This window comes from Physeter macrocephalus, chromosome 9 (assembly GCF_002837175.3).
Source record: "Physeter macrocephalus isolate SW-GA chromosome 9, ASM283717v5, whole genome shotgun sequence".
Taxonomy (NCBI): domain Eukaryota; kingdom Metazoa; phylum Chordata; class Mammalia; order Artiodactyla; family Physeteridae; genus Physeter; species Physeter macrocephalus.
In genome coordinates, this window is record NC_041222.1 from 40,169,989 (window position 1) to 40,193,711 (window position 23,723).

General features: G+C 40.5%; 1 pseudogene; it reads right to left on the minus strand.

Moving 5' to 3' along the window:
* Positions 1-641, minus strand: part of LOC112065738 (ubiquitin-conjugating enzyme E2 R1-like) — a 1,635-nt pseudogene extending 994 nt beyond the window's left edge.
* Positions 642-23,723: the final 23,082 nt, after the last annotated feature.

Here is a 23,723-nt window from a genome sequence, read left to right on the forward strand (position 1 = left end):
GGGCACGAACCCGCGTCCCCTGCATTGGCAGGCGGACTCTCAACCACTCCGCCATCAGGGAAGCCCTGGTGGTAATTTTTAATAGCAGTCCTAGAAAATTAATAGCAGACTTGTGCTCCACTTCTCAAGAGGGAACAGCATTAGAATAATATTTCCAGTTACGCCACTCTCTGAATAGGAGTAAGAGTGATTAATCTGATTTGTGAGGTTGGGGAATTCACTTGTAGCACCTAATACTCTTACAGGCTGACTTTTAGGCTATGCTATGGGGTGGATATGTTTTCTTTCTCATTTCTTCCATTAAGTAAGTAAACCTGATTGATGACTTGAACCTGTTTTCTAGAAGCTCTCTAGGCTTGAGGCATGAAAGGCAACACACAATTCCCCATGTAGCTGGCTAGGCATAGATAATGCTTTGCAGACTGTCCCTTCAGATGGTTTGCAAGATTGGACATGTGTGTTATGGCTCTGAGGGTTTGTAGGCCTGGAGGTCTTGAAGAAGAGGAAGAGATTCTGTGCGTGAGTCATAAGTACAGTACAACATATTACTTCAAACTCTTATCAAGGTTTACTTGATACTCAGCCATGATGAAGATGTATTTCATCAACTTTAGGATTCCATCAAGTGCAAGACTCACCATTATTTTATGTACTACTAAAAAAGAAAGGAACAACTCCATATGAATTGGTTCAGAAGCCAATTATTGCTTTGAAATGTCTCTCAGCTTTTCTGAGTGTCTGGCAGTTTCTCCTGCTTCCATTGGTATTCGCTGACTTGTGATAGATAGTCCTTTGCACACATCTCAGTAATGAAATACAACATTATCTACTTGTAAACATCTTTTTTCTTAGTTCCTATAAAGCACTCAGTTATTCCTTTATAAGAAAATATGGAAGCATGGTCATTCTTCCTACAAGGAGTATTTTCTGCTCAGTTTCCATGTCTTTCTGCATACACAATAGACTGTTTGTTTCACTCATGTCAAATTTATATTCCTCTGCTGTGTTTCTGTGCCTTTCTGCATTCTCCAAGCATTTTGTTTAAATGCTGAATCGTAATGAAAGATTTTTGAAAACGTTTAGACAGCAGTTAAATTCAGCACTGTAGTGCCAGATTGCATATAACTCAACAGAGGTGATGACATTCATATGAACAACTGTGACCAATGGGGCATATGCCAGCAATGACAGCTCAGTTGTGACGCTGCCTGGCTCGCAGGGATTGTGAATGCAACTCCTTGGATTGTAAGAAAATCCAAGTTCAATGTATTAAATTTGAAAAAAAAGAAGTGTACCTTAGAATTGCTGAAATATGCAAATTAAAATTTTTACAGAAATAGTTAATCAAAATTTTCAAATAAACCTCAAACTTAATTATAACCACTCTTTTTTCTTTAATAGGGAGCCAGAAGTAGATAAACCTATATTGATTAATCACTGTTTCAGTATTTTTATCTTATTTGAAAATGACCTAGAGAGTCAGTGAATTTCCATCACTTAATTTGGTGAAACGCTAAGCTTCCAAGTTACCAAAAGACTTTAGAAACTATTTTTAAGTAGACATATTTCATCACTGTTGAAAAGTTTTATAAACTTTTACTCCACTTACATCTATTTGATTTACACGTTCGTAACAATCATGTTTACATTAGTCAAGAAAATTCTACCAGATGTTAAAGAGCTCACCATTACCTTTTTATTTTTTATTTTTTTATTTTTATTTATTTTTTTTCATTATCTTTTTAAAAGTTATTTTCTTGCTGGCAAATTTTGTAACAGAGATAACTTATTTGACTAGTAAATCCAGGGAGAATAAAAGTTGCATGTCTGCATTAAATTTAATGCTGGTAATTCTGAAAACATGCTTGTTTTAATTAAAGCAACAAACTGAAACTAGCTTTTATTTACTGAAGATTATCCTAGATCACATGCACTTGAAAAACGTTTGAGTTAGTGTTTATAGTTCTGAGAGCATACTTAATTTACGTAGCATTTGCTTGACTTAAAGCCAATTAAATAAGTTGCAGGAAGGGGGACCCCTTCCATGGCCCGAGAGTAGGCACTTGTCTAACACTTGGAAATGAATTGTCAGAGGAGACACACGTACTGACAAAGCAAAAGGCTTTATTGGGAAGGGGTACCCGGGCAGAGAGCAGTAGGGTAAGGGAAGCCAGGAGAACCGCTCTGCCATTTGGCTCGCAGTCTCAGGTTTTATGGTAATGGGGTTAGTTTCTGGGTTGTCTCTGGCCAGTCATCTTGCCTTTGTTTGGTTTGACTCAAGGATCCTTCCTGGTGGCACACGCATCTCTCAGCCAAGATGGATTCTAGTGTGAGGGTTTCTAGAAGGTTGGCAGGACATATTATGGGCTGGTGTCTCCTGCCTCCTTTTGGTCCCTCATGATTTCTCCTGGTTAGTTTTCGGTGGCAGCCCTGTGTTCCTTATTGGGACCTCCTGTTGTGAGGCAACTCTTGCCAGTGGTTATTATCAGATCTGGCTGAGACAGGTGGTTTCATTCGATGGTTCCCTAACAAATAGAGCTCTTTAAAAATTAACAGAAACAGACTCACCGACTTGGAGAATGGACGAGGGTTTCTAGAAGGTTGGCAGGACATATTATGGGCTGGTGTCTCCTGCCTCCTTTTGGTCCCTCATGATTTCTCCTGGTTAGTTTTCGGTGGCAGCCCTGTGTTCCTTATTGGGACCTCCTGTTGTGAGGCAACTCTTGCCAGTGGTTATTATCAGATCTGGCTGAGACAGGTGGTTTCATTCGATGGTTCCCTAACAAATAGAGCTCTTTAAAAATTAACAGAAACAGACTCACAGACTTAGAGAATGAACTTATGGTTACCAGTGGGGAAGGGTTGGGGGGAGGGATAGATTGGGAGTTTGGAATTGACATGTACACACTGCTGTATTTAAAATAGATAACCAACAAGGACCTACTGTATAGCACAGGGAACTCTGCTCAATATTCTGTAATAACCAAATGGGAAAAGAACTTGAAAAAGAATAGATACATGTATAACTGAATCACTTTGCTGTACACCTGAAACTAATACAACATTGTTAATCAACTATACTCCAATATAAAACAAACAAACAAAAAAAGACAGTAAATTAGTTTTGGCAATACCATCCAGAGTTAGAAAAATATAACACATCCATAACGTGTACACAGACACACACAGATATATAGACAGATGAAAACAGAGATCTTTCAGCTTTCGTTAAGATTTTTCATTTGTCTAGTTTTCAAATAGTCTTTCCCCATTTTTTCTTTTTCTTCCCTTCTGATAAGGATTACCTCTTGAAATTTGCATATCAAAAAGATGTTCCACAGTTCCTAGAGAAGACTGGATAGAACATTTACATCTCAAAGGCACAGGGAAAGAATGCAGGTCCCTCCAAGAAGGACTTTTGTTTCCTAAATCCAGAATTTTGCAATACCTACAAGAATTTTGAAGTGAATAGGGAGGTTTTGGGATTAGTAAAAAGGTTAGGTGGGCAATTTATGTTCTTGTAAAGACTTGATTTGTAAGGCAAGTACAGTTGTTTTTAATTCCTCGAAGAATTGAATTGCAACCTGAATGATAGCAAGGCTGACTGATTCATTCAACTACATCATTTTTAATTTGCTTTTTTTATATAAGGGAGAGCTTCAACTAAGATGGAAATCAAAAGATTCCTGTGTTCTAGATTTAGAGCTGTTTGTCTTTGGAATGTTTTTCTTTCTCTCTGGGTACATAGTTTCATTTAGTTTAGGGGAGAAGGCCTAAAAAAGAACTTCCTATCTGGCTCTGAATATCAGTTTCCAATTTGGCTAACTTTTGCTATAGAGCTACTTAAAAAAAAATCTTTTTGAATATCTTGTTAGACTTCAGCCAGGACAAACAATAAATATACCTGGGAGTATTGAACAACCTCATGAATGAAAGAGGCATTTCCCAAAGAAGTACTGAAGATACTATCCTCGAAATGTTGCAGGAAGGGGGACACCTTCCAGGGCCCGAGAGTGGGCTCTTGTCTAACACTCAGAAATGAATTGTCTCAGGAGACCCACTTGCTGACAAAGCAAGAGACTTTATTGGGAAGGGGCACCTGGGTGGAGAGCACGAGGGTAAGGGAACCCAGGAGGACTGCTCCGCCATATGGCTTGCAGTCTCGGGTTTTATGGTGATGGGATTAGTTTCTGGGTTGTCTCTGGCCAATCATTCTGACTCAGGGTCCTCTCTGGTGGCGCGTGCAACCACTCAGCCAAGATGGATTCCAGTGAGGGGGATTCTGGGAGGTTGCTAGGACATGTGGACCGGCATCTCCTCTCTCTTTTTGACCTTTCCTGTATTCTTCTGGTTGGTGGTGGCTTGTTAGTTCTGTGTTCCTTCCAGCAGCTCCTGTCGTAAAATAACTCATGCAAATTGTTACTGTCTTTGCCTGGCCAGGGTGGGCAGTTTCAGTCAGTGTTTCCCCTAACACCAAGACCAAGAGCCACTCCCGTTACTGAACTGAACTTGGGTCTGCTCGTTGGATGTGCAACAAAGCCAATCTACTGACACTGGGTTATAGTGAAGGAAAGTACAGCATTTATTGCAGGTTGCCAAGCAAGGGGAATGGGCATCTCATGCTCAAAAGACCCAAACTCCCTGATGACTTTCAGGCAAGGGTTTTTAAAGATAACATTAGGGGTAAGGGTTGTAGGGTGTGTGATCAGCTCATGGACATTCTTCTGGTTGCTTGTTGGTGAGGTAACAGGTGATGTTTCAGGAATCTTAATCATAAACCTTCTGGGTCCAGCTAGTCTGGGGTCTATGTGCTTGTGGTCAGCATGTAGTCACCATCCTCCACCTGGATGGGGATCTTAGTTTCTGCAGAACTACTCAAAGATATGGGTCAGACTGTTATGTATATCCCTTGAGGATGAACTAGGTGTCCTGTGACTCTGTTTTATTGCTGAACTGTTGTTTAAGCTATCATTACTTTTCTTGCTCGACTCCTTTTCCTTTGTTTCTGTGTTCCCTCACTTCTTGGGAAGGCCAAATAAGAAGCTGGGGACATGGAGGGACTTGTCCTTGGGAGGGCCCTGCAGAGTCCTGCTAGGTTTCAGTCTGACCCCAGACTCAGCCTGATTTCTCAGTCAGAGCCAGTTCAGAAAAGGAAACGGTCAAATAAAGTTTGAAAGCTCATAATGCAAAAAGCATGGCGTTAGGATCCAAAAGGGACTTACTTACCCACCACCTCCAGAGGCAGTGAGAAAGCAGCAAGCTGAAGGGACTCAGCAGGTATCTCTGCCTCATTGCCCATTGCTCCCTAGACACTGTGGGGTGGGGGAGCTTCTTCAGTCCCCTCTTCTGACATCAGAACTGTTATAAGATAAACTGAGGCATATTAAAAATTTTAAGAGTTTATTTGAGCAAATAATTATTTAAATCAAGCAGTGCCAAACCAGAAGTGGTTAGAAGTGCTCCACTGACAGGAACTGGGAGAGGCTTTTATAGAGAAAATGTGGAAGCAAAGTAAGGAAATTACAGATTGGGTATAGCTGAAAGCCTTGTTGGCCATTTGTGATTGGTTGTCCTTAGCATTTTGATTTTGTAACCTTGAGGCAAATATAGGCTTAGATTTGGTTTGCTTCTATAGGCCACCAGAGCATTAGAACCATCTTGGCCTAATGGTATCCTTGTTCAGTGACTTTAAAAGAAGGCATGGTTCTAAAGGCTGGTCAGTCATTCTTTACTGTCTATTACACATTTCTAAGAACAAACCCTCTCCCTTGTCTCTGTATTCTGCCTTCCATTAGTCACACCTGTCTCTTGTCATTTCGTTTTGCTTTGCTTTGTTTTTGTCCCTTGTTGGGTCAAGGTAGGTTTGTTTTATGGAAATAATTAATGCCTGATTTCCCACTCTTCAGAGCTCTGGTGTGAGTTAAATCTACAGATGTTTATGAGTGGTGACAATCCCTGTAGGCAGATGTAGTAGCAGTACATTTATTTGGGAACCAGCTATACTGAATGATGCCAGCTGAAAGGGAATCCCAGAAATTTGCTTTCATGTAGATCAGACATTTGAACCCAGTGAAGAATGGCCCCCACTTTTTCTAGCTTTTTTAAGTCCTGTAAGGCCCAAATTTCACTTGTGCAATCTGAGAACATTTTTTGCTTTCATCTGGCGTGACTGGGGGTGGGGTAGTGGGAGTCAGTTGTTCAAAAGGAGGTTGTTTGTTCATCCTGACTCTCAAATCTGTTTCATAGGAAAATTTCCATAGGGAACCTAGGAAGAGAAACAAATGACTTAGGCAGAGAGCAACATTTGCTCTATTAAACATTCCAGTGGCTGGGTCTGTGGCCAGCAGGGCAGCCAAACCTAAGGAATTTCAAGGAGCATAGCTCTTTTTAAAATTGGAGTCCTTTGTCTGGACATAATGCTAATTGTTTCACATCAGCAACTTGATATATAGTGCTGTGGGGACATCAGTGTTTTCTTTTGTCAAATACAGGCTAGCATTTATTCAAAAAGGTTACAATTAGAAAAGATTGTGAAACAGAGCTTAAGAAAGTGATCATGGGCGCCAAACTCTCTTTTCACTATAAACTGCTTCCTTTTCCTTGCTTCTGTAGTTGTCAGATGCTAAATGCGTGAATCTTCTTGGGTTCTCTTTTCTTAGGAAGGGCACAGTGTAACCGGGGGAAGCAGATATTTGAATGCTGTAGTCCAAACAGCTGGCATGGGAAACAGGCATGGACGTGGAGGCTGCTGGTGATTTGAACAAAGCCCAAACACGCCTGAAGCTAACTTGATTTACAGGAGTCAACAGAACCTGGAAAAGAACCAAGCTGTGAAGCCTTTGTTTGGAAAGTTTCGCAGGCTATCCAGATCTAAATAAAGCTTTTCTATCAGGATTTCAAAACAAAACATTGAAAAAAACAAAGGATGCCTCTATCTTTCCTTGCTTCTGGCCAGGTTTTGAATTCAGTTAGAGGAGTAGTGAGTTGGATGTGGAAAAAGATGCAGTCAGTTTCTTTGAGCAGTTCAAGAATCTATCCCATCCTGGAACATATAACACTGCAGGGTTGGATTGATTTCTACTGCCTAAGGAGAAAGCTAATTAATATTTCATGTTTTTATTGTGGTTCAGTAGTTGCAGGACTTACACTATAAGTTGGGGGCAATGTCAAGTTGACACAGGAAGCGTAAGTGACTTAGAAATGCCATACTGAGGGTATGCCTATGCACCTACCATTCCTAGATGCCATATCTGGCTCAGCCACCAAAAGAAGTTCTCAATGTCCTCCTCTATGCAATGGTGATACTAAAAATACTGATTAAAAAAAAAAGTCAAGTGAAAAACCACATGTAAATGTAAACTATGAAGGTTCCAGGACTCTGTAGTCTCTGTGCCCTAAACACTATGGCATCCAACAGTATTTATAGACCTAGAACACACATGGTAGGCACTCAGTATTTGTTGAATGAAGGAATGTTTTGTGGCATAGTATCTTCATTTTCCTCTATAGTAGGGGTTGGCAAACTATAGCCAAAGGCCTCTTTTTCGAAATGAAGTTTTATTGGAATACAGCTACAGTCAGTGTTGAGCATGGCTGCTTTTTTGCTACTACAGCAGAGGTGAGTGGTTGTGACAGAGCCCATCTGGCCTGCGAAGTCCCAAATATTTACTATCTGGCATTTTACAGAGAAAAGTTGCCGATCCCTTCTCTACCGCTACACTTTTCTACCTTCCCCTAAACAGTGTGTCCATGAATATTCCTGGAGCCCTATTTCTCAAAGTATGTTTCAGGGAACACTAATTCTATGAGCTGTTCCTAGTTTAGGAAGTTCAGAAAATAGAAATTTATAATGTATAGTGTTAAATCTGACAAAAAAAAACTTGTGTAATTTTGATTCAGTATTTTAAAATTCATTTGACCTTATTATTGTCACCAATTAATATTTTATAGAAGTAAGTTGCCCATAAACACCTTAAGAAATGTTGGTGAACAGAATTCATTTTGCATGCTAACTCCAGGAAATTGGAAGTGACTGCCCAGTGCATTGCATTGAGAATGGTCATGAGGTACTGCCGAGGCACAGTGGGGAAGAGTACAGCAATTAATTACCTAGATCAGCCATGGTGTGTATGCTGAGCATTTGCCGACACTTGTTTACACCTTATGAAAACTACTTTACACATGTGGTCTGTACAGTTTCTATATTGGTCCCTGCTGCATGAGATGTGACTTCAAGGATGCTTTTCTTGGGTGGCTTATAACTTAGTTATGAAGAAATTTCACTAAGAATTACAGTGAGAGTACTTGTCTTATCTTCCAGGAGAACTGCTTAGAAGATGAAATTTGATTGGTCATATAGATGCAAACTTGATTATTATACGTTATTCTGCTTCTGATATTCCCATTCCACTTGTGTTACTTTTTGTAGTTGTTCTGCAGTCCTTGGATATTATTATTTTTTTTCCGGTCTTTATTCTCTTTGCTTCAGATTTTGAAGTTCCTGTTGACATATACTCAAGCTCAGAGATTTTTTTTCCTCAGCCATGTCCACTCAACTCATGAGCTTATTGGAGGCATTCTCCATTTCTGTTACAGTGTTTATGATTGCTAGCATTTATTTTTGATTCTTTCTTAGAATCAAATCTCTCTGCTTACGTTACTCATCTATTCTTGCATGTTGTCAGTTTTTTCCATTAGAGTCCTTAGTATATTAATCATAATTTTAAAAAAATTCCTGGTCTCATAATAATGAGTCTAATAATAGGTCTCATTCCTGCCCTATCTGAGTCTGGTTCTGATGCTTGCTCTTCAAACTGATTTTTGCCTTTTAGTATGCTTTGTGCTTTTTTTGTTGTTGAAAGTCAGTCATGATGTATTGGGTAAAGGAAACTCCAGGAAATAGGACTTTAGTGATACAGTGGTAAAGGGTTGGGGGAAGGGGAAGTGTTTTTTAGTCCCATGATTAAGTCTCAGTCTTTTAGTGAGCTTGTGCCTCTGGACTGTGAACTTCACAAGTGCTTCTCAGTTCCCCAACTCTACCCCATAGGTGGGACAGGACAGCCAGAGTAGGCTGGAGTTGGATATTTCCCTTCTCCCAATTTGTTAGGCTCTGGTCAAATAGTTTCTCTTGAGGGCAGACCTTGTTAAGAAAAGAATAGGGTATTTCAGAATGGCTGCCTTTCCCCTCCCTGGAAGCATGAGAGAATTTTTCTCCAATATTCACTGTGAGAACCTGGTAGGCAGAACTCACACAAGTGTCAGGCCCTCCTGATGACTGGGTCCCCTTGGAGGTTTAACTCTCAGACTTGTCCAGACTGAGCCTCCAGCAATTTTTCAATTACAGCTTAGGTTTTCCTACCCTGGTATTGGTTCCTGTGGGGTTTTTGCTCTGGTTAAGTTGTGATTTCTTTGTATCTACCTGTCTGTCTCTCCAATTTGGGGGCAGTGGTTTGGGCTGTGACCTCACTTCTCTGATAAATATAAGAAGAATCGTCTATTTTAATTTTATTTTAGCATTTTACTTGTTAGAATGTTATGGCAACTTTCAAACTCTTTACATGCTGGACCAGAGACTTTAAGTCCACATCATTCTGTATACTTTCCTGGGTCTTAAAAAGATAACAAAGCAGATTCCTTGTCAGATCTTGTGTGTCAAGGAGGCATTATAAATTTGCTTTTTGAAGTTCCACCTTTGATTGAAACATATAGCAGTTTAAAAAGAGAAAATGAAAGTAATAGATATACTAATAAAAAAAAATAACATTTCCCTGTACCAGAAGCACAACAGAACAACAAAGCTATCATGGGGGGTTAGTGCTGGACCATGCTGAGAGGTATGTCTGAAAGCAGGCAGAAGCTTCTTCAAACTAGGGCCTTGAGTGGGGTTCTCCTGGTTAAGAAAGGAGACTGGAGAGCTCCTTAGGGCTGTCATTTCTGTGAACTTAGTGCCCAGGAAAGATACTTTGTACACATTCACAACCTGAAAATGAGGCAAGCCCCACACAATGGCAAATCTTTAATATCTGTAATACCATCAAGGACATAGGGGAAGAGAAGCAGTTGCTGGTTGCCACTATACCTGGGAATGGCTGGAAAGGAAGAAAAAAAAGACGTTTTACCAAAATGAGCTTGAACTACAAACTCTAAAACATATGAAGAAATCTAGTCTTAGAAGGACAGCCAACAATTTGAGACAAATTCATTTTAGGTACAATTAAAATAATAGATTAATATGAAAAAGTCTTTAGATACATGTGTTTAGGATCATCAGAGTGGTAAATGAAAGAAAAACTTTCATACAGGCAGAAATGAAACAAAAAGATGCATATGAAATAAAAATCTTGTACACGACAAACGGAGGCAGTGGAATAAGAGACACAATATATTCTAGGCTGACACAGTTGAAGAAAATATAGTGTTTGGACAGTTGTATTAGCAATTCCACAAGAATGCAGCACAAAGAGAGTAAGAAAAAATATGGAAAAGCAGGGAAGAGACCTGGAAGATGTAGATTGAAAGGTGTCAGCATACATCCAACAGGAAGTTCAAAAGAAAAAAGGGATGGTGAAAAAAATATCAAAAGAAAAAAGGGATGGTGAAAAAAATATTCAAAGGAGAGTGAAGACATTTCAGAATTTAAAGAAATTCACAAATCTTCACATTTTAAAGAGCACAAAGAATAATGAAAAGGAAAAATAGAAATAGGTTCACATGTAGATCCAAGATGGTAATATTGCAGAACTCCAAGCATAAAGAGAAAGGTCTTAAAAGCCACAAGAGAGAAAAACAGAATTCCTGTTAATGAATACCCATAGATAAACAACAGACTATTCATCTGCAACAGATGCCAGATGATAACAGATGTTTTCAAGGTGCTGATAGCAAATAACTGCAAACATTGAATTCTAAATCCAGTTAAACTATAACTCAAAAATAAGGACCTTATAAAGACAGTTTCAGACATCATTAGAAAAATTTACCACTTAAGATCCTCAATGAAAGAACCATGAACACATATGCAAGGATCAAGATGCAAAAAACAAGAGAAACTGTTATTCTTTTTTTTTTTTTGTGGTATGCGGGCCTCCCTCTGTTGTGGCCTCCCCCGTTGCAGAGCACAGGCTCCGGATGCGCAGGCCCAGCGGCCATGGCTCACGGGCCCAGCCGCTCCGCGGCATGTGGGATCCTCCCAGACCGGGGCGCAAACCCGGTTCCCCTGCATCGGCAGGCGGACGCGCAACCACTGCGCCACCAGGGAAGCCCCGAGAAACTGTTATTCTTAAAGTGCTTTTATCTTTAATTAACCATTGACATTGTTCACACACACACACTCTCAAAATTCTAGATAAGAATACCAAGAAAGAGGGTGGAGGCAGAATTGGGAGTCAGGGTCTTTTCATTGGGTAGAAAAAGAAGACTTTGGTTGTTTAGGAGGTGGATAGAGATGTTAAGTAATTGTAGGCCAGTGTTTCTCAAACTGTGGCGTCTATCAGAATCGCTTGGTGCACACAGGTTGTAGGTCCCATCCCCAGAGTTTCTGATTCATTAGGTCTGTGAGACCTGAGAATTTGCATTTCTAATAATTACTAGAGGATACCTATGCTGCTGGCCTGGGGTCCACACTTTTAGAACCAGTCCTCCAGACTTGATTAGAAAAATATTGTAGCTGACTCTGTAGATCAAAAAATTAAGGGTGACCAATAATAGAATAGAAACTATGTATAACTTTAAAACCATAGGTTAAAAAATTATTGTACAGTACAACAGAAGGCAGGTTAGGAGAAAACATAAGAGAATAAGGTGGAAAAAGAGATTGGTAAGCAAAAGTTAAAATGGTAGAACTAAACCCATAGACAGAAAGACAGTCTTTGCAACACATAGAACTGAAAAAGAATTTATGTCCAGACTATATTAAGAATTTTTGCAAACATCTAAAACAAAAAGTCAAAACCTGCGAACAAAGGATATGAAGGCAATTCACAAAAAAGTAAAGCAGTATGCCCAAGTGAGCATATGAAAAGTGCTTAGTCTCACCATTAACCAGGGGAATACAAAATTAAGACATGGATTCATACCCAACCGATAGGTGAAAACTTAAAAGTCTCATAATTCTAAATGTGAGTGGGGAAGGTGAAGAAACAAGACAGAAGTCTCACACATAGGTGGTGAGAGAGTGCATTGATACAATCCTTAGAGACCAATTTGACTATATTTAGTAAGGATATAATCCTCATGTTATATCAAAGTAAAGATGCACATTCTCTGTGACCCAGCAGTTCTGCTTACGAGGAACCCAAAGGAACTCTTGCATGTATGTGTGTACAGAGGTGTGTGCATAAATGTTCTGGAAGCATTGCTTGTGATAATGAAAAGCTGGAAATAACCTAATTCTTTCACTAGGGAGTGATAAAAATGTAGGATCTTCATAAAATGTAGTACTCTGAAGAATTAGAATTAATGGGTACTATGCGGAGATAAATTCTACCTACAGATTCTTTAATGTTATATATTATACAACATTATTAATCCCAAATACCTTGAATCAGCATCAGTTAATACTACAGTAGAAACTATAATGTTTCAGTGATAAATAAGAAACTTCAATGAAATGTATTGACGTAAGTGATTTTGAGAATCCAAAGCACTGGGTTAGCCATTATTCTTTGTGAAGATTAGAATGATAACACAGAAGGCTGAATAATATTTACATTCCAGTAATCATATTTTAAAATTAATCTATCCTTTTTCTGTATTTTGTTATCATAGAATTGTCTCTACATAAGTCTGTTTACTTAAAAGGACGAAGAACTTTCCTTTAATATGCAGAAGTTTATTTAATAGTTATTGTCCAAAGACTGTTGACTTGTAAACTTGGGACAATGTCTGTTTAAGAAGCTACATTTGTTCAAATATTTGTAATAGAGAATTACGTTTATTACTGAAAAAAATAAACTACGTTAGTCATTCTGTTCTTGTTTTAATTAACACAACCAGTATATAAAAACTGCTCCAAAAAAAAAAAAAAGGGACTTCCCTGATGGTGCAGTGGTTGGGGGTCCACCTGCCGATGCAGGGGACACGGGTTGCCGCGGAGCGGCTGGGCCCGTGAGCCATGGCCGCTGAGCCTGCGCGTCTGGAGCCTGTGCTCCGCAACGGGAGACGCCGCAGCAGTGAGAGGTCCGCGTACCCAAAAAAAAAAAAACAACAAAACTGCTCAGTTAAATTAGGAAAGTGTAAATAAAACCTTCCTCCCTGCAAAAAGATTTTTTTCAAGTAAGATAAATTAGTGCTTCTAGCATTAACTTAAAACTGTAATGCTGAATCTAATTTTCCAGTTACATGTATTAACATGGTAAATCTCAAAAACAAAAAATAAAGTGAAAAAAGCAAATTGGTGACTATGTACAGTAAGATGACACTTATTTAAACAAAACATTCAAAACAGTGCTATATGTATTCCATATAATGTTTTACCAGAAACTGTGGTATCAAGTAAATATCAATATTACTTATAGATAACATGCCATGGTGATAAATTATGAAAACATGGAGGGTAGTCAAAGAATATGGTGATTTCTGGGGAGAGAGGAAGTGAGAGGTACCAAGAGTCTTTCAATGATATCTGTCATATTTCTTACTTTCGTTTTTAGCTTTATTGAGATATAGTTGACATATAACATTGTGTAAGTTTAAGGTGTACATGTGTATGTTGATTTGACTTATATTTTGCAAAATGATTATACCACCTTAGCATTAGCTAACACTTGCATCCTGTCACATAATTACCTTTTTTTTTTTGTGGTGGAACCATTTAAGATCTATTAGCAACTTTCAAGTATATAATACAGTATTATTAGCTATAATCACCATGCTGTATATTAGATCCCAAGAACTTGTTAATCTTATAACTGGAAGTTTTTACCCTTTGACCAGTATCTCCCCATTTCCCACACTCCCTAGCGCCTGGGAACTACCATGTCATGTTTATTTCTTAGATAGTGAAAATATGGCAAAAATAACTTTTGTTCAATATAGGTGGTAAGTACTTGGATATTTGGATACTTGGATTTTAAAAAGATAATCTGGGGCTTCCCTGGTGGCACAGTGGTTGAGAGTCCGCCTGCCGATGCAGGGGACGCGGGTTCATGCCCCGGTCCTGGAAGATCTCACATGCCGCGGATAGGCTGGGCCCGTGAGCCATGGCCGCTGAGGCTGCGCGTCCGGAGCCTGTGCTCTGCAATGGGAGAGGCCACAACAGTGAGAGGCCCGCGTACCGCAAAAAAAAAAGATAATTTGTCATGTATTTTTATTTCGGTTATAGAACATGGGTAAAAAATATGTGAAGAAAATGTATTCTTTCCCTCATATACATAATTCTTTTTTTTTTCCTGCGGTACGCGGGCCTCTCACTGTTGTGGCCTCTCCCGTTGCGGAGCACAGGCTCCGGACGCGCAGGCTCAGCGGCCATGGCTCACGGGCCCAGCCGCTCTGCGGCATGTGGGATCTTCCCGGACCGGGGCATGAACCCGCGTCCCCTGCATCGGCAGGCGGACTCTCAACCACTGTGCCACCAGGGAAGCCCCATAATTCTTATAAACCAGTTACACACAGAAGATTCTTCCCCATTCCCCCCATCCCCCAAAATGAACTCTTTTATTCATATAGATGCTGTGAAAACATGAAGAACTCCAGCAACAGGAGCCCATAGGTAGTAGTTAGCTGTTAGCAGCTTCAAGCCGGCAGTATCTTTTACATACAAATGTCCAGTAATGTTTCTGCACATTTCCAATTAGCAACCTCTGGCTTGTCCACAGTAACTACCCAAACCTTCACCAGTATCCAGCCTTCCTCAGCAGCACCCAGATTCTCAGCAGATGATACCTTCCAGCATTTAATCAGGGAAAAAGAGATCAGTAGGCATTCCTCCCTGAGCTTCTCCCCGTCTTTCTCCTGACCCACAGATCTGAATCTGAAGCCTTTATTCTCTCTATTCCCCTTAGTTTCTGTGAGAACAATGGCCTTTCTTCTACTTTAATTTATCCATCCGTGTTCTGGACCTCCTTTCCTTTTACTTTTTCAGAATATCACTTTATCATAGGTGCCTCTGGCTCCTGTGTCTTTATTCTCTCCTATGTGTTTTTGTTTCCTTTTGGTATGTAATTATGCTTAACTATCTTCTAACTTAAAAAAAGAAAAGCCCCCTTGACCCTCTCATTTCCACTACGTCTACTCCTACCTCAACAACTTCAATTCATTTTTGAAAACTTTATTGCTAAGTGGAGAGGCATTATGGTGAAAATCTTTTCCTGACCATCTATTACATGACGTAACATAATGCTTCACCGTCAGACTTCTTGAAGGAGAGATCTACTTTTCCTTTCCCTACTGTCTCAGCCCACTTCCATGTTTGTTTGGTTGCTGCCCCTCTTAGTCCACTAAGTTCTCTTGCCAAGAATTTGCCAACTGATGTCTTGTTTGTAAGTATAACGTTTTGAGTTGGCTTCTTGGGTGTAGTTCATAGAGTTGGTTATTTCCTCTTATTTGAATGTCTTTCTGCCCTTGACTTCAGTTGTGTTGAACATGCATTTATTGATGGACCAGATACAATGTGCCAGAAGCCACCCTGGTTGCTAGAGATGTGGAGATAAGTAGGACCTGGACCTGCCCTTGAGAGCTTCAGAGGCTGGAGCTTGGGTGGGGGGAGACAGGTAAATGGTGCTTCATTAGAATGTCATGGGTTCTGGGCTATGACTCTGCTTAAGAGCAAAAAGGAAAAGAAGTTAGCGTGCTGAGGTGGGGAGATGATGCTGAAAACATGGCCTTTGTGCACTGGTGCCAAATCGAATCTCAGAGACAGAGTTTTGCGTGAAGTATAGAAAAGAATAGCTTTATTGCTTTGCTGGGCAAAGGGAGACGCAGCAGGCTCCTGCCCTCAAAAACTGTGTGTTCCATCCCAGGAGGATTTGGTGAGGAGTTTTATACCAATAGTTCAAGGGCGGGGTTGCTGGTAAAATTAGGGTGTGCGAAGGGCCTGCACTCCTTTAATATGGTCTCAGGTAATCTCTTGATAAGCTTCTGTGGTTCCTTTAATCTGGCTTCAGGTGGTCTTCTCTGGAATGAAGAATGCTATATTGTCCATTCGGGGGTTTTAGTTCTATAAAGAGCTTAAAGATGTTTGTTATGTGTATCCCTTGAGGTGGAACCAGGACCCTGCAGACAGGTAAATGGTGCTTCATTAGAATGTCATGGGTTCTGGGCTATGACTCTGCTTAAGAGCAAAAAGGAAAAGAAGTTAGCGTGCTGAGGTGGGGAGATGATGCTGAAAACATGGCCTTTGTGCACTGGTGCCAAATCGAATCTCAGAGACAGAGTTTTGCGTGAAGTATAGAAAAGAATAGCTTTATTGCTTTGCTGGGCAAAGGGAGACGCAGCAGGCTCCTGCCCTCAAAAACTGTGTGTTCCATCCCAGGAGGATTTGGTGAGGAGTTTTATACCAATAGTTCAAGGGCGGGGTTGCTGGTAAAATTAGGGTGTGCGAAGGGCCTGCACTCCTTTAATATGGTCTCAGGTAATCTCTTGATAAGCTTCTGTGGTTCCTTTAATCTGGCTTCAGGTGGTCTTCTCTGGAATGAAGAATGCTATATTGTCCATTCGGGGGTTTTAGTTCTATAAAGAGCTTAAAGATGTTTGTTATGTGTATCCCTTGAGGTGGAACCAGGACCCTGCCCCAAGGCTGCACTATTGTTTCTTGGCTGCTCCTCCCTTGTCTCTGCATCCCCTACCTTCCCTGATTAGCAAATGTTTGAACCTGCCCTTTTGGGACTCAGGGAAGTTCATGGAGGTTGGAGTCTGTTCCCTACAAACAAGAAACGGGGGACACAGAGAGCCTTCTGTGCCCAAGAGCCCCAGAGGGTCCTGCTCAGTTTCAGAGAGACCGAGAGGAAGCCTTTCTGGAGAAGGTGGTACCTGAACCGAGTCTTAAAACTTGAGTATTAATGTGGTTTCCAACTCTTCTTATTTCCTGCCTATCTCTTTGGCTTTTTCTTTTCACCTCTCTTCTTTTTTGATGTTGTGTTCCCCAGTCCTCCTTCCTTGGTCCTTTATTCTCTTCTCATTCTACTCACTCTCTGTATATGTCTGTGTCCTTGACTACCAGCTGTATCCTGCCTACATCTGTCTCTTAAACTTCAAGCTAGATATATTGCATACCCTTATTCCCCCCCCAGCTTTATTAAGATATCATTGACATGTAACATTGTGTAAGTTTAAGGTGTACAATGTGATGATCTGATACACATATATATTGAGAAATGTTTACTGTACCATTCTTAAACACTTCTGTCTGGTCTGGAAATTTTACAGACAATTCAACCTAAGACACTTAAAATGGATAATTATTTTAACGCCTTAAATATATCCTTCCTCTAATGCTTCCTATCAGTGAATGCCACTTTAATCTGTCTAGATGCCTAAGCCAAGCATTTAAGAGTTCATTCTACTATGTCTGTTTGGTCACCAAGAGTTACTGATTTTGCTACTTCATATCTCTTATAGCTATCTACTTCTGTGAATTCCATTGCTGTTGCCTTAGCTTAGACCCTCCTCATTCTCTGCCTGTTGCATTCTCCTACTAACAGGTCTCTCCATCTTCAGGCTTTTTCCTCTTTAAGGACTTAAAGACTTGTCTTTCAGTCTTTTCCTTATCACTACCACAGTGACCTCTCAAAGCACAAAGCTGGCCTCTTCACTCCTCTGATTAAGGTCCTTTGATCACTCCCCATGGACATCAGGATGCAATATAAACTGGTTGACCTGGCTCATGGGAGAGGCATCATCTCTGGAATTTCCTCTCCTTTTTCCTAATTTCCAACAAATCAAGCTACATATGGTTCCCTGAGCGAACCAGTCTCTCTCATGTTTTGGTGCTTATGCATATGTTGTTCCCTCTGCCTGGAACTTATTTGTCCCCTTTCTTAACTGACTGTAGCTCAGTCATCTAGTTATTACTTTCAAACTGCAAAAATTCTTCCCTGTCTCCTCCTTTCCCAATTTAGCTTACTCTGACCCACAGGCTCTGTAGCATCATAGAATTTTTGTATCTAGCATTTATCACACCATACATTTATTACCAGTTGGCCTGTCTTGTATCTCTACTTAATCTTTGGGGTCCCTAAGCCAGGGACTGTGTTTTTGTTCTCTGTGGCCTCAGATCCTAGGGTTGTTCCTCGCACATAGGCATAAGACACGTACTCAAGAGATGTGTATGGATTGAATAAATGGATCCAGCCTTCCCAAAGAACTTTCCCCATGTTCGTCATGGTGCTGGTTGCTTCTCAGTCTTCATTATAAAACTAAAGAAAAGAGGGAAGTAATAGAAATAAGATAAAAAGATTTCTCAAAAAAGCTAGAAATGAATGTTGAACAGATAAATCTTGACTAGGGTTTTTAAAACAGTCAAAACTGACATGTAAAGGAAAGACAGAAAAATTCCTATCAGGCAAAATGGCATAAAGGATCACGGAATATTTTTTTGGATAAATTAAAAAGTAGCAACATAGTGAAACAAGTCCTGAAACAGCAAGTTTGAAATTTACTTAAGGGCACATGTTTTAAGAAAGTCATAGGCAGAACTTCTCAAAGACTGGAAAGATATCCTTAATAATAAGAAGCTACACTTAATCATAATAATTTTAGCTAACATTTATGAGCATTAGGGGCGCCCGGTACTATACTGAGTATTTTACATTCATGCTCTCCATTAATGTTTATATAACACTATGAAGTCTATATAATTATTATGCCCAGGTTACTGATGAGAAAAACCAAGCCCTTTTTAAAAGCCAGATCTGCTGGATCCAAACCTCGTGCTTTCTGCCTTCCTGGAAGGAGGTTTATTGCCTTGAGGGATAGAGCTTGGCTGTCTAGGTAATGCACAGGCAGGGCTTGGCCTCCATTGGGCCACAACAGCCAAGACACATTTCCCTCCTGTCCTCTTGGTTGCCTTTTGCAGATTTCCCTATTAGGGAGTCTTTGAGGAAAAAGATTCACAAGGTCACATATAATAATGGACCAGAGGCTATGGAGGGAGGTAAACATTTTTACTTAATACCACCTACCATGGAAAGTTTCTTTGTGAGGTCTGTGGGTATGAGTGCTGAGAATGAGCTTCCCCTTCCACATGGGGAAGTGGTAGGGTCAAGAGCCAGAATAACTTGTCCAAAGTCCCCAAGGGAAGTCAGCACTAAAAGCTGAGTTTCTACCACTGGACATTCAGGTGGCTTAACTGGATATTTACGTGTATGAGAAAGAGGGCCCAAGAGAAGGAAATGCACCCTCGCCACTGAGTTATATAGAGATTGAGTGCAGAAACCTGTCTTCAGTTGTTATGAGGCTTCTCAAAATGTCTGGTTCAGAGCTCAGCTCACAGTAGACCCCCAATGTATGTGCTTGATGAATTAGGAAGATTTTATGGACTAAACATTATCTGATTTAACCTTCACAAATTCCCATCAGTTAAATATCATTGATCCTTTAATAAAGATGAAAGTATGGAGACTTTGAACAAGACTAAATAACTTGTTCAAGGCCACTCGGAAAATAAGGACTGGAGCTTGGGTTTGGGAGCAGCAGCCCTTGTGGTCACAGGTTGAAAGGTTTGCCTTTTCCTGTTTTGTATTGGCTCACAAGAGCCCATTGTTTAATATTCAGGACTTTCCAAGCTGATTATTAAGTTGTTAGTAGTTTGGAATTGCATGGGGTAAGTACTTTTATCACAGGAATTTGCAAACACTGTAAGTGAGGGCTCCCTCCACCTGTGGAGAGCCAGTTTACAGAACTGGTTTAGTGTGTCTGACCTGTCATTGCTCCCATTGATTATCCCAGATAACAAAGTTTCAGTTAAATGTTACATCACAACTCACTTAAGAGCAGCCTCACTTAAAGCTTCAGTGTATCCAGCCAAAGGAACTGCCTTTAATGTGCTCTTTGTAGGGCTAGATCCCTATGAATGATAGATCCAGGGAGTAACAGAGGTTAAAAATTAGTGAGAGGATTCTAAAGAGATGCTATTTTCTCTGCATTTTATTTCTGTTGAAATATTTGGAAACTTTCCTGTTTACATATTTATTTAATGTCTGTCTCCCTCCGCTAGAATGTGAGCTCCATGAAGACAGACACTTCATTTTTGGTGCTCCCTGGTTAGACCGTAGTGTGAAAGAGGATCACAAAAATCTGTCTCTCGGGCTTCCCTGGTGGTGCAGCGGTCGCGCGTCTGCCTGCCGATGCAGGGGAACCGGGTTCGCGCCCCGGTCTGGGAGGATCCCATATGCCGCGGAGCGGCTGGGCCTGTGAGCCATGGCCGCTGAGCCTGCGCGTCCGGAGCCTGTCCTCCGCAACGGGAGAGGCCACAGCAGAGGGAGGCCCGCATACCACAAAAAAAAAAAAAAAAAATCTGTCTCTCAAACAGCAAATATAGTTGAAACCAGCAATAAGTTCACCAGCAGCAATCAAACAAGGAAATAGTTACAGTCTCACTCTCTAACTGTGAAAACTTGGTAGCCAAAGAAAATCAGAAGATTCTAGCATGGCTAGGCTTAGCTAGGCAGCTTTGGAAAAAGTCAAGAGAAACCCTTAACTATCATTACAGGGTTTCAGTAGAGAAAAGAAGGGCTTCCAGAGCTTTACATTTTCCAGGGCTTCAAATAAATTGAGCAGTAATCTGAAGACTCTGGGCACCCTTGACCCATGGGAATATTTTTAGAGGAATAGCACCCACAACTATGTGATGTGAATTCTCAGATAAGATATTAAGAGAATCTCTGAAGAAATAGAACTCACTCAATAGCCCGTGAGTTCTGGGCTATTGCCCAGAGCCCCAGCAGAGCTTCCCCCTTCCCCTTGCACCACAGACTGTAGAAAATGAATCTAATACAATAATCACTCTTTAACCTTAGAGGAGAAAACCATGCAGGTTCAGATGAGCTGCAAATAGAGTCACCAAGAATTGACTTGTGTTCTGTCAGAGCGAAGAGAGGTTTGGTTAGAGTTGTCTACCTTAAGCTTGTGTAAAAAAAAAAAAAAAAAAAAAAAAAAAAAAATCCATGGTGTTAGATAGATTGATAATAGGGAAAGAAAGAAGGAAAGGGGAAGAAAGGAAGAGAGGAGGGAGGGAAGGAAGGGGAAGGAGGAAGGGCAGGAAAGAGCAAGGGAGGGGGGACGGAAGGAAAAGGCAGACTAGAAGAAAAGGAAGGAAAGAAGAGGGTGAAGGAGGGAAGGAAATGGGAACATACTGGGCAAAACACAGATGAATAGTTCAGTCCATATTTCTATGAATGGTGTGCGTCGTAAAAGAATTATGAACAGGTATTCCTTATTAAGAACAAGGTTATAAGAAATAAGAATTCAAGGATAGAATGGTACAAAACAACAGCCTGAAGTGCGGAAGATTTCAGAGCTAAGGGAACAAATTAAGAACCGAAACAATGTCATTACGAAACTTATACATAAATTAGAGACAACAAAGAACAGAGTGCACGCAGCTGAAAGTCAAATTACTTACACAGAGAAAAAGCTGGAGGAAGTCATAGTGAGCACAGAGGAAAAATGCGAGAGTTGAAAGCAATTAGAACAAAGAGTCTCACCACCACTGGTCCTCTGCTCATGCTCATGTTCACACCCTATGAATTCTACCTCATTGGGATCCCCGGTCCATTGATCCTACTGCTTTTCATTATTCGTCAAGCTGTCTAGCCTTATTTCCTCTTCATCCAGCTTAGATTTACTTAAAAACACATTCCTTGAGAATCTGAATAATGCTTTTTATTTTGTTTTTTGGCAAATTCCCACTGGAATGACAGCCCTTCTTTTATGGATGGTGCTTGGTTTAGAGCAAAAGATTTCACATATTGAAAGCTTTGATCCTATGGTCTGTTGCTGCAGTCAGCCCCTGGGAAACCAGGATTTTAACTCCCTTTCCCCTCCTCTCCCTTCATTATATTCATTTGGCAAAACAAATAAACTAACAAAAATTAAAACTCAAAACAAAAACCCTGCATGATTAAACCCAACTATCTTCTACTTTGAGCACTTGAATGGTGTTGGAATTACTAATACAAATGGAATGACTAGTCCCACTGTAAATTTGTGCTCATAATTTTCAAAAGAGCACTTGATACTTCCTTGCTTTTCTTGTGTGTTCTTTTTACTCTCTGATTCTTCAAAATAACCTTTACACACTTTCTCTCCTCCATCCTTCAGTATCCCTCTCTTTCTACACTCTCTTAGCTGATGTTTTCTCTTTACATGACAGATAAAAGCAAACAGATGGTGACTTGACTTCCTCCTTCATATTTATGCAGTCCTTATCTTTCTCAATGTCTCAGCAGCAGAGTGGCCTCTCCATCCTTCATGAAACACTTTCTATTCTAGGGCTTTGCTAGTTCTCCTCATCCCTCCCTGCTACTCTCTCTCAGTCTTCTTTACTGGATTCTCCTCCTTCCACTTCAGATGTGAGTGTATTCAAAGGCTTGGTCCTGGGTCCACTTCTCTACCTACACTGATGCCACATCCCATCCTCACATATGCTGATTTATTTGGGGGTAGGGAACTGGGCACAAGTATTTCTTAAAGCATCTCAGGTGGTTTTGTTGCAGAGTGAGGACTAAGGACCACTGTCTACCCAAGGTGATTTCCCCCTTGGTATTAATTCCATCCATATGTTGACAATTCCTAAATTTCTCTCTCTGCTGGACTCTAGACTAGATATAGATAGCTCTGTCTACTGGATTTCTAATAGATATCTCAAATGAGACATTCCTAAACTCCTGTTCCCAATCCAACCTATTACTTCTCCAGCCTTTCCCCCCTCTCAATAAGTGGCACTATTGACATATAGACACTACCAAATGTAAAATAGACGGCTAGTGGGAAGTAACCGCATAGCACAGGGAGATCAGCTCAGTGCTTTGTGACCACCTAGAGGGGTGGGAGGGAGACGCAAGAGGGAGGGAATATGGGGACATATGTATATGCATAGCTGATTCACTTTGTTATACAGCAGAAACTAACACAACATTGTAAAACAATTATAGCAGAAGCTAACACAACATTGTAAAGCAATTATACTCCAATAAAGATGCTAAAAAAAAAAATAAGTGGCACTAATTTTAACTTGTTTCTGGAGTAAAACAAAACTAACCAACTAACCAACCAAACGAGCAAACACACACTAGAATTTGTCCTTGGTTCCAGTTTTCTCATTCCTCCACCTCAAATTCCATCTCACTAGGAAGTCCCTTCTTCTCTACTTGTAACGTGTATCCCAAATCATCTACTCTTTTTTGTCTTCGCTGTTATTGCTCTAGTCCAAGCCATCATCATCTCTTGCCTGGATTACTACAGTAATCTCCTAACTGGACTTTCTACTTCTACTTTTTCACTCCACCATCTCTTTCAATTCATTCTCTACACAGGAATTAAAATTTGGTCTTCTAAAAATGTAAACTAGTTCATGTCCTTCTCTCCTCTTGCTTATACCTTCTAAAGTCTTTACATTATATATATATATAATATATATATATATATTTTTTTTTTTTTGTGGTATGCGGGCCTCCCTCTGTTGTGGCCTCTCCCGTTGCAGAGCACAGGCTCCGGACGCACAGGCTCAGCGGCCATGGCTCACTGGCCCAGCCGCTCCGCGGCATGTGGGATCCTCCCAGACCGGGATG